The sequence below is a fragment of the Linepithema humile genome, chromosome 1 (assembly GCF_040581485.1).
Source record: "Linepithema humile isolate Giens D197 chromosome 1, Lhum_UNIL_v1.0, whole genome shotgun sequence".
NCBI lineage: Eukaryota > Metazoa > Arthropoda > Insecta > Hymenoptera > Formicidae > Linepithema > Linepithema humile.
Window position 1 is genome coordinate 27,552,539 of NC_090128.1, and position 16,645 is coordinate 27,569,183.

At 33.6% G+C, this 16,645-nt stretch overlaps 2 protein-coding genes across 7 annotated transcripts in view; one reads left to right on the plus strand and one right to left on the minus strand.

The window, feature by feature from the left end:
* The window catches only part of LOC105674883 (5-hydroxytryptamine receptor-like), a 111,673-nt gene that overhangs the window by 34,348 nt on the left and 60,680 nt on the right, over nt 1–16,645 (minus strand). The gene's annotated exons all lie outside the window — the stretch shown is intronic.
* Nucleotides 14,400–16,645, plus strand: part of tn (tripartite motif containing protein thin) — a 169,632-nt gene continuing 167,386 nt past the window's right edge. The window contains exons 1-2 of the mRNA XM_067348645.1: nt 14,400–15,079; nt 15,663–15,704. The gene's annotated coding sequence lies outside the window, so the exon portion shown is untranslated. The remainder of the gene's footprint in view (nt 15,080–15,662; nt 15,705–16,645) is intronic.

Below are 16,645 nucleotides of genomic sequence, written 5' to 3' on the forward strand. Positions count from 1 at the left end.
TTTATAATATTTCCTAATTAAAAAGAGAGATTATATTTAAATTCATGAATTTTGACAATAGTTGATTTTGTGTTGTATTAGGTATATCGCTAGTTGTATGATTATCTTAGGAAGGTTAGAATTAACATGTAACATGCAGCAATAATCAGCGCAATTTATTTCGAGAAGTTCAAGCATCTTGCACTGAGCTCGAGTTCTCTTAATTGCGGAACTCGTATTATTCGACCAATTCGCACGAGATTAATATGGTGGGTGGTCGCGAAATAAACATTATTTATGAGATATTAGCACAATGCGACAAGATATATTCTTCCTGAAGAGTATTCAAAATCTCTACGTATTCCGTATCTCATTCTGGGAATGGTTACTACAAGATAGAAAGGACTTTAGACTCCGGATGGCGTTGCTATTGTTCCCCATTGTTTCTTACTTCGTGAACGTGCTTAGAGCGAATATTGTGAATTTGCATCGCCCGTGGACATCGGACGAAATATCGGTGAATGTAATTCCGCGGCGGACATGTCCGAAGATTATAGGAATGCAGCGAAATGACGAGATTCGAATTTTGTGCGTCAGTTATGAAGCGTCGTGACAATAGGGAGCATATTGGCGTATCGTATTTTTCCGTAATTCAATTGCTGCACTCTGGAATCGAATTCCGCGCAGCTGGAATAATATGCAGTTTGATATTTGCCGTAGTGGCCAAAACAGCGAAAACTTCTATTAACGTGATGTTTTTTTTAATGTGGTGTATTGTCAATTTTCGACAGTCGCGAAAGATAATATTTTATAAATATTTAAATAACAAAAATTGAAATTGAAAAAGTACGACCGCCTTTAACAATGATAAATGTAACAATATTTTCTGAAGCTCAAAATGATATACATACAGCAGGCAATAAAAACCAATTAAAAAAGTATTTGCTCATTAAAGATAGCGGAAAAGTTTTTGAGTCAAAAACGGGAATTGTCAAAAAAAAGTACGACAATAAAATGAAATGCATCGACAGTGCTTGTATTTTGTACGCTTTTGTGTGACATAAAGGATGCAAAGAGTCCGCGTGCGTGTATCGTGTGTCCCGTATCGTCGTAACCTGCATTGCAAAAGGAAATTGCAGTCGGCACGCTCGAAGGATTCGCTCGTGAATTCTAATGTGAACAAGTGACACGCACGGGGAAAAAACTTTGCCGACCAACTTCCTAGGCCCGACACCGTGAGTTCTTTGTTTGCGCGCCAAACTTCCGGTGCGCCGTTTGCCTGCGGTAAATGTTAAAAGTTTCACTCGTGCGTTAAGAACCCCATTGCAAACGGCGAAATGAAACGTAGAAACTTTAAATTAAATCCGACGGGACATGTAGATTCATTATGCCGAGACATGCCATATAGAACTGAAATTAAATGGCGAATTCCGCGATAGGTCCTCGCGGGTGCAGCACAGTTCCTTACAATCCATGGAATTAATCCTATGTGTATTTTTTTATAAAGTTAAATTATTTATTTGACATATTTATAGTAGAACGACAAAGAACGATTCTTTGTGCCGTGGTATGAATTTCAGAAACACCCGATATATCTCGAGTCTGCATCATTCGTTGGTTTCTCCACTTCAGTCAGCCGTCCGCCGCGCTTCAAGTAGTAAAAGGCGTCGCGCGTCAGACAGAGCGATAGCGTTCGTTTTATTCATCCGCGGCTCTCATATCTTGCCTTTTTTCTCATTTGCCAGTAGAATATAAGGCATGAAATGGATCGAGCGTCGACTATTGAAGTCGGAGTAACCAAATTCGCATCAATATTAATTATCCTTACTGACAGAGGTTTATATTTATTGGCAAAAATTGACGTTCTGCTCAGGCTTGACTGACCTTTAAAGGCCGCATTTGTGCTCTTTACATATCTCAGATAGAAATAAAAATGCACATCAATATGTTATTGAAACCGAATAAAGTATATTTTATTTCGTATATAAAATTATAAAATAAAATACAAAAAATTAAATTAAATAAAAATTTAAAACTCTGTTTATGAGAGATTGCAATATGGAAAATAAAAATTATATGATATTTGTATATATTTTTTATAATTTTTAATTTTTATATTATACTTTGTCATTTTTTCTCATAAGTTTTAATTTTTTGTTAAATTTATACATATAATATTTTATTTTTTTACAACGTGATGGTTTTTATTATTTAATAGTTACCTCGCAATATTATATTTCTGTCAATTAATAAGGCTGGTTTTGAACATTGTGTCATTATTGTATAAAATACTCAAAACAATAAAATAAAAACAAAAATATAAAGCTTTCAGATATCTTTATATCTTTGTTATATATGTTGTGTGTGTATATACAATTTTAAAACTATTGTGTGAAGTGTACTAATGCGAGAGCTATTTGTACGTTTGTCACTAACGAGAAAAGCGATTTTAAGGTTTAGAATTTGGCGATGTCAGTTTATCGGAAATTGCCCTCGTAGGATTGCTGCAACTTCTATGTGAAATTGTAAAACTTCAATCCACTTTTTACGAATAAGCAAAATCTTCCAGCGTGACCTACATTGTTATCGACGTAACATCAAGCGCTATTGTAACGGCCCTGTATGACCAGTTCCCTTCTGTCGAATATTTTTTACGTCAACATGGTGTTTCATATTGGCGGCGGATTAAAATTCTATGCCATTCGTCGTCACACGAGCATGATTGTGATTTTCAGACAGCTATCCGCTACTCGGGTGAGATTGTCTCATATACTTGGATTCTTTGCTTTTCACTTCGCTACTTCCGCTCATTCATGTTGTTAGTCTTATGTAGATATCTAGAAGAGATATTATTTTATTTTTTATAATAAAAAAAATATTGCAGAAATATTACAATTTTACATTACAAAATGTTATTTTCCCGGTGAAAAACACTATAAATTCTTATTTATTTAATGCGACAAATTTTCGTAAAATATGCAAATTGCAGTTTTCGTTAATAGAATATTACAACAATGGTTATGTGGATATTTAAAAACTTTATTACCAGCTTGTGTGTTTTATGTATTAATGAGACTATGTTTGGAGTCAGCCTTATTAGTTTGCAGAGGCATAGTCCACTGCGAAGTACGTACTAAATAATAAAAACCACCGCGTTAACTCAAAGTGCATGCGACAGCAACATTTGTTATAATGATACACAGCCCTAAATGCCGCGCTGTTTGGATGTTAGTACAACGGAATTGCGCGCATGCAGCATGCCAAGATGATATGCAGCGCTGTTTCGAAATGAGAGTTAAACGCTCTGCAGGTGGTTACTATGTATTCCTATCAGACGCAATCATAGCTCGTCCGTCATATCTACAGCGCTATCTATCTAATCCGGATCATTTAATCGCGAGCTAAATTTGTCTTCGACAAATGAGTTTATCTGCACGATTTTCAATAAAGTACTTTTCATGCGTTTGACAGAAGGTATTGAACAATAAACTTAAACATAAAATAAAAATTTGATAAAGTTTTACGGAAATAAATAGTCTAAGTAATAAAAAAAAATTACGTTTTTACATTGCTTTATTTAAATTTTCTAATGTATATAATAGTTACAAAATATTTAAAAATATAAAACTATTTGTTTCACGTTTCTGAGTTTCCTCTGAAATTTAATGAAATTTTGCTAATATTTAACGAAATACGTACACGATTTTGATTTATTCTACTAGTTATATCGGCCGTCTAATCTTAATTAGAGTCCTGCTATTTCCGGGCAGTCTCAGCAAATATAGTACATGTGCACGTTGATGCTGTTTCGTGTTCAACTCCTCGGTCAGATCTGGATCAGCAACGTTTATACGTAACGGTTTACATATCATTTTGCATTGCATGCATTTGAGCTCGCTTCTCATCAGCGTTATTATTGTGTAACCCTGAAGGGACGTGTGAAACGTTGAGAAATTCAGAATATTTCTTCATGTAGCAAAACCGTGCCACCAATTGACGTTTAAGTTATAATTTATCTGAAGATAGGATTTTCTATATTTTCTGTAATTTTTTCAACATTGACTGGATCCACGAATTAAAGTAAGATTTTGTTTCCTGAGATTAGACAGCTTCTTGCGAATTGTTCTGTAACAACGAGTGGCTTATCGGTTGCAGAGCAACTACGTGAATAAAAAAGAAAGTCAGGTTTGTGCGCGAAATGCTGATATAGGATACGCGAGGAAATTACTATCGCGATGTAAAAGAAGGTCGGATAGATATGTATCGATATTGGATGATGAGTTCGCACAGGAATACATACTAAGAAGTTAGGTGAGCGCTTGAATCTCACTTTGAGATGCTGGCTGCTGCGTCTGACGTAGATGGACTGTATCTACTAGGACGCAATCTTCCTCCAAGCATACGGAAGGAGCAATAAAAATTGACTTCCCGCAAGAAAGCTTGTTGTTGCTAGAGTACCGCAAGAATACGTGAAACGAAATATTGCAAATGCTGTTTCTAGCAGTTGATGTTTCTTTATTATACAGAGCGTTTCGAAGTTACTGTCTCACTGTTACCAATTTTTTAGTCAATTGAGTTATTTATTCAGATAGCTAAATGTTAGTAACGTTGGCCAATCTGCCAATATTGTTGGCAGTATTTCGCTTACTGTGCCAGTGCTAAAAATTCTTACACTATATAATAAATTAAATATTAAAAATGCAAATAGCTGTTCCACAATTTTCTATATAATATTTAAAAAAAATAGAATTAATAATTAATAATACGCGAAATTTATATTAATAGAAATGCAAAAAACGACAAATAATAATAATATGATAACTTGTATGCAGTTAAAATATATTACAGTGATTACTGGTTACTCACACACACACACACACACACACACACACACACACACACACACACACACACACACACACACACACACACACACACACACACACACATTTATTATTATGCGTAATTCATTAATAAATTATTTTAATGATAATAAATTATTTTAATTTTCTAAATTATTATTGCTATTATTTAATGTTAGTTATAATTCAGAGCTCGGCCCATTGTAATCTTCTTGCACTATTTCTATCATTGTACGAGATATTGCCACCATTGTTTTGCGGCAAGCGAAACGATGTCGTCATTTGCGCGAGTATTCTCTTGGCTTTCTCCTGCTTTTTCATAGACTGTACATTGCATTAAGCGTTTTTCCTTCATTCTATCTTTTTCTTCTTGCATCTTACGGCCGAACGTTCTCGTTGCAATAAAAGCGAGTGGAAAGTGCTAGGCTATACCGCAAGCTCTTACAGGGTGTTCGTAAAGTATGCAGGAGGAAGGTACGAAGTAAAGTTCGCATCAAAAAGAAAAATCTTTCCTTGATTAATAATAAATCTTATCTTTTCGCGCGTTTCGTCTTTACATCAGAAAAGTGAAAAATTTAAATATTTATCCTGTCACGATAAATTGCTTATGTAGGTTTTTCTGTAGTGGAAATTTATTTTAAAAAACTAAAGATTTATCAACACAGTTTATTTCTGCGGTTAAATCAGTATGACGGTGAAAAGTATTTTACAACTCATTGTTTGTTGCTCGGCATGTGCGACACCTTAGTAGCAAAGGCTAATATCCGGATGCCGGATGACACTTTTGGCGTGTTATTACGTCGGTTGTAAATGTGACATAGATTGAAAATATTATAAATGTGCACACACACACATACATATATATAATATATATATATATATATATATATATATATATATATATATATATATCACGGCGGCAGGCGTATAACATCAGTGACGAAATTCATGACGATTTATCAGGCGTGCGTGCAACGACACATATAGCGCGCGCGCGCGCGCGCGCGTTTGTCCGTGTCTACCGACGAAATCCAATTTTCTACTCGGACGTGGTTAAAACGATACGGCGATTAATAATGTCTCAGACAGCTTGAACACTTCGTGGAGAGGATGGTATTCGACAGTACAAACTTGCCACCGGTGGCTGAGCCGCAGAATTGTGATCATGATAAATGCGAGAGCAGGGAGAAAGAGATATTGTTCCGTCAGGAAAGTCAAGATGAAAATAACCGTACGTCTCACCCTCGAGTGCAAATCATCGCGACAGTGTATAATTCTCAAGGGCGACAGTATTGTCTGCCGAAGGCCGAAAACTCGATAAGACTCCACCTCCCCCTCTCTAATGTTTTAGGTGCTACGTCGCAGCGCTTCGTATCTGCTTTCCGTGGAACAGTGACTGTAAGATGCTACTTATAAGATTAAAAGCCCCGGGTCGCGTCGCATATAGTGCTCGAAATAGATAAGCGGCATCGTTTCGCGCATCGTTGCACGACTTATTGCAATTGTTCGTACTTACGTAAGAAAGTCAGGTACAAAGTACTCTTTTTGCTCAGATAATTCTATATTTTACCTTTCTCAGACTGTATTAGTTTCTTTGAAGGTTCATTTAATTTCTCTTATAAGTTCTCTCTTGTGTATTCAAGTATGATTGTTAGTCTTTCGCTTCAAGAGATTTGATACGATAATATTATCGCAGATTTATTTTATAATTAGCGAAGTTTAAACATTAATTAGAAAGATTTTAAGTTTGTTTTAAAATATTCAAGGATTGATGTGTCTGTTTCGTACTCAGATATCCAAATTTTCTGCTCTGCAATGCAAATAAAATGTTCAATATTTTTGCCGGGAAAGATAAGGTTTTTGATATTTATGCTTCCTCTGCACACAGAATTTTACTGTAATTCGTAATTTTTTTTTACTTTTCGCCGTCAAAGAGAAGAGAGAATACCGTATCACGAAATAGTATGATTATTTCAAGTTCGTTTTGGACAAGCTTACATGTCGAGCTTTCAGCCACGCGCGTCACGGAAATTGAGAGAAAACACTTCCGTCGACCGTACCTTGAAGCGTATACCGATATGGTGGCAAATGTGTACTACAAAGGGTATACAGCGTATACAGCATAAAGTATACATACATACAGTATGCATACTCTTTGTTGCACCTGACTGCACTTATGCACTTTCCGGCATCATAACTACATTACATTGCACGTTTGCGGAGCTAACGTAACGCGATAAGGGGGTTTTCGTCATCGCGTAATGCGAAACGTGGCATCTCGCGGTCGGAAAAACGCTATTTCGTGCTGTCAACGAGAGACGGTTACGCGAAAAATCTTGGCTGATAAAAGTTGCAATTATCAAACGATTCGTGCCCGGAAACATCTCTTTTATGCCGTCTGAAGTACGCAGACAGTTGCTGAAACTTTTTAATCATAAAACTTTAATAAGTTGGTTCTGGAATGTAAAATGCGGCAATTTGTGGTTAGTAAAGTACCAACAACAAGTTTTCCAATTTTACTTTCCACGCATTATGCCATGTTCTTATTCTGTTTAATTTTTCCTCCAGTTGATTTTCTATGTTTCCGAGGGAAATCTCTTTTCAGAATCGTGTATTTGATAATATTAAAACTTATGGCACTTGGCTAATTACTACTTGTTGCAGTTTTCAACTGTTACTTTAACGAGCATGAGAACGAGTAATTTTCATTTATTTTGATTGTCGAAAGTCCGAGGATGAATTTCATGCGCACAAACGTTCTTGTGTTGTTTTCCAGCGGATCAATATGACGGATCATTATCGCGAATCTAGGACACATATGTTATATGCTAATCCTAAAACGGGTATATGTAACGCGCGCGGTAACCTTAGAGGTACCTAGCCACACACACAGGAGCGTTTACTCCGAAATCCAGTGTCTTCGGGCGATCGAGTAATACACGTTCTCTCGATGCTTTGACATATCAGAGGCTATCCGGGTGTGTAATTGCTCCGAAATTCTACCGACAGTTTGTCAAGCAGTAGTTCGGAAATGGATCCATCATATCCCATTAATCACAGTCACTTAATACGATAATCACGAAATATCATCGGCACACGCATCTAACTCGGGCATACCATGATTGATGTAATCTAGACGACTTCGACATTTTCTTATATACCATAATACACACAACCGCATAATATAATATTGCATTAAATACGTCAAATCATTGTATATGTATCGTATCGATAAATTAAAACACAAATTCTCCGATTCCTACGGCGAAAGAATGTATTTTGTACATTTAATGATATCTGTGTAATTTTTGCTAATTAAATTTTAATGAAAAAAATGTGATAAATAATTCTTCTATAGATGGAAGAAAGATTTTTCGAAGTGTTCACCATGTTTACATCGTTTAGTAATATATGTTAAAAATGATAAAATTAGACGACGCGACGATTTCTTAATTAATTTCTTAATTAATATTCATGACGTATATTCCGATGGCACCGCCATTAATCGATGCTTAAAACTTTAGCGCTCGCGAAAGAAAACAATTTTTTCGTTGGAGTTCCACCGATTTATTTCAATTTTTAATAGATTAGAGTCTTTTGATTTAAGAACTTTTGGCATGTTATGCATTACATTATGCAGTCTCATTGGATTAATAGGGATACTTAAAACTATTACGATCGTTGTCGTTTGCATAATTCGATCTTCTCTAAGATTAAACTGATACTGACACTTTAGAGTATTTATGACTCTCGCTTCTTTGTGTAATTCGATCTTTTCTACAATGAGTGCTTAAAACTTTAAGTGATACTAACTCCGATAGCCGCCACGTGATTGCATTTAAAAAGCTTATGGGTAAACTTCTATGAAATCGCTTCTCGATTACCTCCGTTGAAATGTAGTGTATGCATTTGTCTAAATTATTGAACCAAGAATTGCAGTATAACATAATTCTCAAGAATCGTACTTTTGATATTTAGAATAAAATCAACAAACAAAATAATAAAATCGATAAAAAAGAGCACGTTAAATTTCTCAATTATTAAAAGTTACATCACAATAATGCTATGATAAATTTAATTTGTTTCCACAAACGCAAAACTCATGATTGAAGATGTGTTAAAGTACTTAAAAATTTTTATTATTTTTACAAGAACTTTCACAGTTAATGCTTGTAATAAAATGCTTGTAATAAAAAGATGTTGATCTCCACGTTGCTGGAATTTATGTAGGTATTATGTCGTCTAATGTGTGTTTTAAACATTGATGCTTGAACTTGGAACTATCAAAAAACTTGGAGATGAATTGCCGAGGCTTCTCGGAACTTTGGATAAATCAATTTCTAAGCACTCACCTCGTGTACTCACACAAGATAGAGCACCTATCGAATTCACTTTTCGCCTGCTATACCGAGTTCCTCTTTACCTGTTGCTCTATGAAATTGGAAGCCAAAAAATCTTGATACCTCACCCCCTATTGCAATGTTAGTTTATGTTTGTTCTACGTACAACTTTATCAGATCGGATATTTTTTATTGTCCAAATTTTATCAAGTATTTTATATTTAACAACATTTCGTGCAATTAATTCGAAAAATTACATTATAAATTTTTTCAAACGAGATTGCTAAAAATGGAATTGATTGTAATAGTTTGATAAAAATGAATAATTAAATGTGCGATAAAATAATTTAATAGGAATGGAACAGTGAAAAGAGACACGCAATCTGCTTACCAAACACAAGTCTTGTAGAGTATCATTTGCAAAAGACTGATAATATGCGTTTCATTTATATGCAAAACTGCAAATTGGCAGTTTAAACATATGTAATAATATTCGTGTATTTTGAAATGCAGTCGCGGAATCGCAAGTGTGGGATTTCCGCTTGTTAGATTTGCGAAAGCAAACGCTCCGAGTTTATTTCTCGTACGTGCATTGAAAATTGGGAAATTTATCATTAGCATGCATCAACGTCGCGCAGCGATACTTTGTATAAAGTAGCGTGCCGTTGAAAAGCGTCGACGGACGCTCTGTATTCGGCGGGTGTTTACTCTTTCTGCTTTACGACAAAATGGGTCACGCAAAGGCAGTCAGCTATATTAGGATATAGTGTATGCATGCGAAATCCGAGGAAAAGTTTTACAATGCAATCATACCAGCATAACAGTGCAACGTTTCGGTAAGCGCTCGTGCGAAACGTTGGATTTATTTCCGTGCGCATTTCAAGTTCGCCTATATACGTGTACGTATAATGTGAAATGTAAGAGACGTCGCTCGTTATATAGGAGATATTATTAATATTTCGTTTATATCATTCATACATTTTGTATACCTTTTTCTCACTTTCTCTTTCTCTTTCCTTTTTGTTTCTTTATCTCTCCATTTCCATTTATCTTTCTATATTGATGCTATTATAATTTTGAAACAAAGCAAAAACTCATTTTTATTGTTTTTTTTTATTTATAATTTTTAATTTAATTTATATTTTATTACATTTTGAAGTGAATTAGCTATAATTTCGTAAAACATCAGCATTAAAAAAGTAGGATAAAACTCTTAGTGCTACTAAGTATGTGTTTGACGGAAAAAGTATCGGCATACATCTAACTATCGAAAAAAGTACACTTTGTGAAATACTTCGACATTTTATAGATATTATGTGGTTATTGAAAAAAAAAAATTTTTTTATGCGCCTCTTTATCGAGAAAATATTTATCTCCAAGTCTTTGAATAACTTTTTTTCTACTTTTGCTATTTGATTAAAGATCTCTTATAATTTTTCAATAAAAATTATTCAAATAATATTAAAAGAATTCATAACATTATTTTTTTTAATGTAACGATAAAAAGTTAATTAAATAAATTAATAAAGATGTATATTTTTTTATCTTTTTAGAGATTTATAAGTTATATTTTTTTAAGATTTATATATATACATATTTTTTGAATATATTATAGATTATCTTATTAAGAATCGAGTCAACGAGTTTATTTAATTTTCTTTACATTTAATTTGAAAATTTAGTTGTTAATTTTGATATTCTTGAAACTTTGCTGCGAGTTCGAAGCGAAGTAAAGAAGAGCGTTAATCGCTAACTCGATATAGACTTCTCATAAAAGTCTCGTGCTTGCAATTTGCTAGTTTTCGTCAGTGAATCGCGAACGAATGTGGTCAATGAGAGCAACGCAACAGGTATTCCGATGTAATACGATATTACTTTACTAGTCCTCGATTCGTCCCCGAGGTGGATGTAACAAGTTTTCTCAGCGATTTTACAGAATCCGAAGGGATTTGAATTGTTTCAATTATCGTCTGAATTATTATCTGTGAAATGTAATTTAGTCGAAAAATTCGAGGATTTTAATCGAGGATTGACCATGCGCGTCGTTTTAGGATAATAGAGTGTATCAATCTGTTAAACCGCTTTAATGTCACACGAGAATGTTATGTTTTTTAAAAATATTAATATTAGATTAAGAATAATCAAGTATTAGCGTTGGCATCACAGCATACGTTATCCAGCTAATACTTACGGCATGAATTTCAAAGAGCGTGTTAAGCCGATTAGCTTTACGAGTTAATAGCGCGTCGCTCAAGCATAGCCTGTCGACAGTGGATTTCTCAATATACTCATAAACTCTTTAAAGCCTTTTATGCAATGTCAAAAATTAAATACATTAATAAAAAAAGAAGATGCTAATGTACACACAAAGGAACTTTAAATCAAGTACGATTTTTATATGAGAACATTTTTGACCTGTATTTTTATAATGTTTATAATTATTATTTACTTATACAATAAATAAAAAAGAAAAAGAAAAATAGGTAATTATTTAGAATTCTACAATCAGGTTCACAATCGTGTTAATCTTATATTATCAAAATTAAGATTTTAGCCGTCGTTCATTATTTATTAAAATGTTATTAACAAGTAAAATTTGCAATAAATTACAACTTAATAATAATATTATCATTTCTCGTAATTGTGTTTTGAACGCTGTTGTAATGTCAATGTATTTATGTTTTTATGTATTTATGTATTTATGTATTTATGTATTTATGTTACAGGTAAATCTTTGTATTGCCATCGGTGATATCGCAAGTGTATAATATTTGTTTTGTCGCATTATAATATCATAGAATGCCGGGAGTGTCGATAGTTTTGTGCGAGTACGAAACGCCGTATTCTAGGGAATCGTAAGACGAACGCATTCGGTTGAATGATATGATTAATATTGGACACGATTTTTTCTCGACTTTGGGCTTGGCTCGGGGGAGGGAAGGATTGCTTTTTATCATGGGATCCTTCAGTGTCACACGGAAAAAAAAGTAGTGTCAAATCAAAGCTTATATACTTAAATTAACGCGTTCATTGTTTCGTATATACGCAACAATTAATAATCTTCCGATAAAAATTTAATAATCTTAAATTTTAACAATACTATAGTCTTATTTTCATTTTATAATGATCACTTGAAGAATACAATATAATTATTTTGACAATAAAATATCTTCCTTTTATTTGAAAAATATGTTATTTTCTATCCAACATTTTTTCTTTTCTATTGAAGAAAATTATTCTTAAATAATAAGAATATTATTCTTAAATAATAAGAATATTTTTTTCTTGGTTGAACTATATAAAATGACTTTATTTAAGCCAGTTTTTTTTGTTTAAAGCAATATAATCTCATTTCAAGATTTTCATGTTAAAAATAAAGATATTTTTAAAATAAGAATATCTTGTTTTTTCGTGCAGACATGCCAACATATAATGCATGATGCATGATTATTGCTCAAAAAAGCTGTTGTTATTTAGCCGATGTCATTTAGTATTCGAAATCATTCAAAATTATATGAATCACGGCATAGAGTCAGCATGTTTTGACTTAAGTCTGTTGATATTGACGCCGAAATGCTGCTGGGATACCTGGTATTTGATTGATTCCATGACTAATCGCACTTCACCTTTTTTGAGCTTACCTTTTGCCCACTGTTTTGAGAGAATCGTGCCCCAATTGGTAAATGTGGTCGTCTGAAACGCGGACGGAATTCGCGCGTAACGTCACAGCTTGGACAATTCGATTCGATTCGCCTGTGATGTCGGGAGTGCCGTTTTAAGTATCGCGCGATTTTTGTATTCAGGTACGCATGCGAGCAATGCATGCGCCGCGAACGCGTGAGATTCAATGTGAGTGCTTCAAAGGACCACTGAGAGGAGGAGGAGGAGGCTCAGGAGGAGCATCGGGCGCCGGCGCACAGTGGGGCCAAACGACATTTCGTGTTTCAAAAAAGGCTACAGTCTCGAAATGTTAACCGATTTCGATGCTTTTTTTTTTAAATGAAAGCTAACAAAATTTGCAATAACTTTGTGGAGGTAGATTTTTGTTTTTTGTTTTTTTTTATTATTAAATTACACATAAAACAATTAAATTTGTAAAATATAATGACTGAACAGCAAGTAACTCTTCAACAGTAAATATTTTCTGTAACTTAACATCGGGCACTGATATAGTTGAAATTAAACATTCAAATCCTGATTTAGGAACCATAAAGTTTGACCTAACTTCACAAAATGTTACCTTAACAAATAAAATTGATATGATAAAAATAATACAAAATTTTAATAAATTAGTAAATTAGTGAATTAATTAAAAGTAACACTAAATTATTATTATAAATTCGTACTTATTAAATAACTATTGTTCGTCAAGCAACAAGTTTTGAGCTTCCGCATCTATTGGAATTGGAAAATGCTTCCATTCGTTACGAATTTATAATAATAATTTAGTGTTACTTTTAATTAATTCACTAATTTACTAATTTATTAAAATTTTATATTATTTTTATCATATCAATTTTATTTGTTAAGGTAACATTTTGTGAAGTTAGGTCAAACTTTATGGTTCCTAAATCAGGATTTGAATGTTTAATTTCAACTATATCAGTGCCCGATGTTAAGTTACAGAAAATATTTACTGTTGAAGAGTTACTTGCTGTTCAGTCATTATATTTTACAAATTTAATTGTTTTATGTGTAATTTAATAATAAAAAAAAACAAAAAACAAAAATCTACCTCCACAAAGTTATTGCAAATTTTGTTAGCTTTCATTTAAAAAAAAAAGCATCGAAATCGGTTAACATTTCGAGACTGTAGCCTTTTTTGAAACACAAAATGTCGTTTGGCCCCACTGTGCGGCGGAGCAACTTTACGGTAAGCAATAATTCATTTATTTGTTATTTGCAAAATATCACATATAAAATATTATATAATGTAGCGGATATAAAATATTTAAAATACTTTAAATATTTAGTAAAATATTTATAATAGTAAATTAATATTTACCATTTTTAGAAATTTTTTACATATTATTATTTCAACTAATTAAACTTTTTTCTTTATTCAAAAAATATATGTTTGAAAATTTTAATTCTTTGTTTAGACGTGTGCATAAATAAACGAATATAAAGTTTAATGTGCGCACAGTAATTATTTTATAAATATTAATTATTTCAAACATTAATCCGCATTTATTTTTTTATTTTACAGATCAACTTTGTGCGCGTAATCGGTGCTACAAAATATATTCGTTCCGTCGTATAGTATAACAAAATGCGCGTCGGGAGTGCCGTTAATACCGAGAGTTGTAGCGAATCTATAGATGAACGCATTTTTGCTGTATGACAAATATTGGGACACGATTTTTTTTGACTTTAGGCTTGGCTCGGGGGAGGGAAAGGTCGGTTTCAATCATAAAATCTCCACTACGGCAGGGCAATCTTCGGTTCTACGTGCAGCGCGCTAGTTGTACAGATAGCCGGACTGTCGAAGGTAGTCGAGGACGGCTACCGGAGTTAGTCAAACGCTACCGATTGCTTTTCAGATGTCTTGTATCTAGTCGGTTGATTGGATGACTAATCACCTCATCTTCTTCGAGCTTATCTTTGCCTTCTGTTTTGAGAGAATCGTGCCCCAATTGGTAAATGTGGTCGTCTGAAACGCGGACGGGATTTGCGCGTAACGTCGCACTTTGAACAGTTTGGTTTGATTCGCCTGCGACGTCGGGAGTGTCGTTTAAAGTACCGTGCGATTTTCATGTTCGGGTACGCACGCGAGCAAGGCGTGTGTCGCGAATGTGTGTGAATTTAGTGTGAGTTGAGTGTTTAGTGTGCCTTGAAGAATCGTTGAGAGGAGGAGGAAGCCTAGGAGGCATCGGGCGACAACAAACTAACGTTACGGTAAGTAATTTATTATAAAAGTGGACATTTTTTTTAGCGATAATATAGATGCAAAATTGATGCAAAATAATATAGATGCAAAATTGTTGCATTTTGTGCAACTAGACTATTATTATATTTATCAAAATTTATTTATCATTATTTATTATTTTAATGTAAAAATATATTTTACACAGTAACGTGTAAAATATCAATTGCGAAAAAATAAAGCCACAATGTGAAAATAATATTCCAAACAAATTTTTTTAAAACTTGATAGTTTTAATAATAAATTTTAATTTTTTAAATTTTACTTTTTCAATTTTTTTGATATTTAAAGTTTTTAATCCAAACTTTAATCTAGCTTTAATAGATGATAGTTCTTTTCTTTGCGTTGATAATTATTTACAATTACATAATCAGGTCTAATCATTTTGATCTTCATACATGTTATCAAAGGGTCATAGTTCTATGTAACAAAAAGAACTGTAATTTTAACTAATTATCAATATTTGTTATGCCATTTTTTTATTTAACCATTAAAATTTTTATTATTTATTATATTTATTAATACAATTTTACGTATTGTTTTTTTTGTGTTTAGGTTGCAGAATTTGTTGAAATCACGACTGATGGGACTTCTTTGGTAAGTCAATTTTTTTGGTTTTTTAACAATATTTGCGTGCTATAATTTCCGAAGGAACATACGATTTGCGTACAATTATCGTACGGATAAAGCGTTAAGATTATTTCATATGTTTTGACATAGTATGTAATGTAAGGCCGTATGTTTCGTAAGGCCAATGTATCAGATTGGATATCGCATGCGAAACGCGTGGATTAGGCGCGTGGATGGCGTTCCGGACGTGACGTGCGGGATGACGATCGTTGACGAGCCGACATTCACTTCGTTCTCGTCATCTTGCGTCCATGCGGACCCATTTGTGACATAAGCGGCGGTCCTGACGCGAATCATTGCTCGCATAATCGCTTGCGCAGCACGAACGCCCGCACGCGATTATTATCGCCGGTGACGGTGCGATTCGCCGCTCGTGATAATCCTAAAAGTGTCGCCATCGAATTGTCACCATTCGTTTACAACGCAGGTGCATCGTACTCAATCGCTCCATGTTGTTCACATGTCATTGCAACATGCAATCCGCTTGAAATCGACGAATCGTATTGCCGATTAGCGGATTGAAATGAAACAAACGGAAGAGAAAAGCTGCTTTTTAATTTCGCCCCAAATGTTTTGTGGAATCATTTTTGGTTATCATAAATTTGCGAATTAGAGTGTTCTTAAATATTTGAAAAATTGTAATTATTTAATAGTTTAAAAAGAACGAGCACTCTCTTCTGATTTAAAATACGACATTTTTATAGTTTATGCCAATTATCGGTTATTTATGTGGATCTTTTTTAGTATTTTTGATCTTCGTAGCGGAAGTGGTCATAAAAGCGGAAGTGGTTATAAAACAAACTCAATCTTGTTGTAAATGCGTATACGATCAGGAATTTTATCTATAAATTTTAAACTTTTTAACAGATCATTTTATAAAGATATTTTACCTATATTTTTATGCATTA